Raw genomic sequence first — 3,969 nt, forward strand, 5'->3', positions numbered from 1 at the left:
TACCGATTATATGCCTTTATTGCATATATATCATTAGGATAATCAATTACAGTGAAAAGAAATTGTATTGTAATCTTATTAATTCGATTAACATCGTTTTTTCATTTGTTTCCTGTTGGGCCGGCATCTCCTCAACTCACTGGGCTGTTTTATTTTCCTGCGTGTCCCGCTGTTTTGGGTGTCCTTTAACCGGATTTTAATTGGACGGCCGCCATTCCCCCTCCCGCCGCCCCCGCCCCCCCGCGCGTTCCATCAACGCTCGATGCCTTGAGTGTGCTGCTGTTTCCATTACTACTTGATGATATTCCCGGGAGTGTCCTCTTACCAGATAATTCAAGAGGAAAGTCTCGGCTCCTCAGTCACAAGGATGCACATGACAAGGCTCCGGGGAGGGAGAGAGGAGAGTTTATTTGGGCTGCTTATGTCAACACCCGCAGTGTATTTTTTACGATCCTGTAAATCTTTACTGATTGCCTCTATCAGACAGGTCGTAGGTGGTGGCGTTGCGTATATGTATATGTGTGCGTGCGTGTGTGCGCGTGGATGACTCTAACAGGCCGGCGGCAGTTTCACCACGCATTAGATGTGATGGATCAGCCACACAGTGCCACACACCTTAGAGCTGCAGGTGTAAAAAAACAGTCAACACATGTATCAAGAACCCGGGGAAAGCAGTGTGATCCTGTATGGTGGGATGCGATATGACAGGGGAATAATAATGAAACACAGCTGCTGTCTTACCACTGACCTGGATTGATACAGTACAAACCGAGATACTGAGGCAGTCAATCCTCCAACACAGCGTGCTTCTAAGTTGAAACACGCTTCATCTAATCCCATTTGTCAACAGCAAAGACGCGCTCACATTTCGGGGTCGTGGCGTCAAACACAACGTTCAAACGGCAGCCATCGCCGCGCGGGACGGCTTTGCACACAGAAACATGTTCCTGCGCAGGCACAGACGCGTAGGTCAGCACAGTTAGTGAGTGATGTGCTTTGGACTGTCAGCATGACTTACAGTAATAAGACATCACAACCGGACGAGCCGTGCATATAAACATTTTTAGCTCTTGTGAGTTTATCCTCTTTCTGCCACAGAGGCCTCAACAGCAGCAACGGGAAAAAAAGGTGATATATTTTTCATTGTACATCTCGACTTTGTGTGGGAAGCCAGGCATAAATAATAAACAAAATCAGTTTCCTTATTGTTTGTCTTTGATGCGGGAGCAGCCTCCTTCTGTCAACCTGGCTTCTGCTTTTTCTTTTTCTTCTTCTTCGTTGGCTTTGATGCACATTTAACGAGGCTATACTCAGTTGTTCAGTATGTTAAGTGGATGCCGCTCCGCTGAGTGCCGTGTACTCAAAATGCCGTGTGGATTTTGCCATTGACTCTTGTGTACTGTGGAACCTTTGGGATTTGTTCTTGATGTGTCCTCCCGGCTTATTACAATGTCAAAACCTTCTCCAGACTAAATACACAGCACAACAGAATCTGAAACTGAGATCACTCCAAGTGGAGGGGGAAATGGCACTCTTTTTGAGAAGATTCCCCCTTTAATGTGTTTTCCTTGACTGAGGGTGAGGAGCTGACAGGAACAGACCATAGGTGACTGAGCCTTTAATGACCTTCCAAGCATTCAGCTCATTTGACTTTGATGTGTAAAGTAGAACAATGAATGGGGGAGCGGCTGCACTTTAATTTCGGTCTAAATTACAAACTCAAATGAGTAGAGCATTAAGTGAACAATAGCAAAGTGCAAGGGACTTCCCCTCCGTTGCCGTGACACAACAGTGCCACCTACTGGTGTCTGTCCATGACTGTATGCGTGCATGTGTATATCCTGCTGGCTCAAGATGTGTTGTACTCATTTCCCTGTCTGAGAGAGAGGTTTATACGTTTTTTTTTTTCACACAATAAATACACATCTATTAAGGTCTACTGAGGTTTATACTGATCAGCCATAACATTAAAAACACTGACAGGAGAAATAAATAACATTGACCATCTTGTGACAATACAGTGCTCTGCTGGGAAACTTTTGGACCTGGCATTCATGTGAATGTTACTTAGACATGTACCACCCACCTAGACCAGACCAGGTATCCACACCAAATAGCAATGACACTCCTTGATGACAGCAGCGATCCCCATGTCCATTCTCTGATGAGTCACAACTGTTTTGGAGGCACAAGGTAGACCTGCACAATATTAGGAAGGCAGTCATAATGTTATGCCTGTTATGTCTGTGTCTGAAATTAGTGAACAATGTGACCTCCAGTGGATAAGAAGTATAAACCTGTACTATCATGTAGGTTTAGGATAGAACTAAACTGTCTATTCTTTGCCTCTCTCAGTGCTGGTCAGTGCGTTGTCTGTGCTGTGAGCCCATCTACACATGCTGAAATAAACACACCGAAAGACCAGAGCGTTCTGATTTCTTAATTTCCAACAGAAATTTCCACCACAGGTCCAAAGCATACACCGGTACGCTTCTTTGAGATGTAATAACTGTGCCTGTTTTTAACTGATAGATAAACCGGTAAGACAAATAATCTATGTTCACATTTCTGCACAATCCCAGTTGTGCACAGTGAAGCTCAAAGCTCATTTGATTACATTCAGTAATTATCTCTTCATGTAGTAGCTCTTTGACTATGTTTCCACGGACGATATCTAATCAACCAACTGGAATCATTCTGATTAGAGATTCCTACTCAATATCCAAACAAAGCAACAGGACTTCTCAAGTTTCTTGAAGACATTTCGCCACTCATCCAAGTAGCTTCTTCTGCTCTGTTCAAAGCTTACAGCTTGGGGCATTTTTGCCCTGACTGAGCTCTTGCTTCTGTCCTTAGTGGAATACTAGTGTCCATGTTAACACAATCAGGCAGGAGTCTCCTCAGTCAGATAAACTACCTAAGCATGGTGCAATCACAGGTAGATGACGCATACACGTAATTCAGCGCAGTTTTATCACGCTGGTAACGAACAAAGTGAGGGAAGTGGGACATCTTCTGCTGCTGCTGCTGCTGCTGCTGCTTCACATTAATCATGTTTGATGTGTGAAATACTAGCTGGCTTTTATTGTGAAGCAGCTTCAGGAAAGACAATCAGTTTGTCACCAGACAAACAGATTGGCACTATATATATACGTATATAAATAGCTAAATATTACATGTGATACACAATAAAAATGGAACATTATTGGATATTTCTTTTTAAAAAAAATACATTTTGGTGGTATTTACTGCCTACCTGTAGCTTAAAGTTAGCCACTATGATTGTCCAAAACGGTTCTCCAGAAGCTCTGTCCTGACAGCGAAGGCCCAGGTTCACGTTCACGTTTGTCAAAATCCAGGCGATTCCCCCAAGTTAGCAAATCACATCATGGACCACTCTGTCAAATGAATGCAAAGAGACCAAACTGATATCAAGATTTGATCAAGCGCTTGTTAAGACAGCAGAAAGTCAATATATTGAAGCGATTACTTGGATTATTAACTGGACTTCATTCCCTGCTCATTAATCAAACATGTTCTGTGTCTATAAAACGCTGCTACTGTTCATTTATAATATTCCGTGCCTCAGGACACTTTACTATTTAATGACGCTTACAGTATTTAGCACCTTTGATTTTTGTTTGTCAGTGTTTCATTTACATAGATGTTCAATAAGCAGGGTTTGTCAAGTGTCCTCTGTGTTCCGATGAGGGCTTTGAAATAATAAGAGAGGAAGAACGCAAATCTCCACTAGCCTTGTGTTTGTATGTAAGTAAGTGAATAGCACTCAGAAATATACTGCTGCTTGAAGAGGCCACTGAAAGTGGCTATGACAGCCGTCTGCTTCTCTGCAACTTTGTGTGCTGTTGCTAGGCTGCCCACATAGGGCTGTTGTTTCTCCATCCATCAGAGTTACTGTGACAAGCATCCATGCAAAACACTGTCCCAGCAAGCAAGCAGCCTCTCCTC

The sequence above is a fragment of the Chelon labrosus genome (genome assembly GCF_963514085.1).
Source record: "Chelon labrosus genome assembly, chromosome: 14".
Lineage (NCBI taxonomy): Eukaryota > Metazoa > Chordata > Actinopteri > Mugiliformes > Mugilidae > Chelon > Chelon labrosus.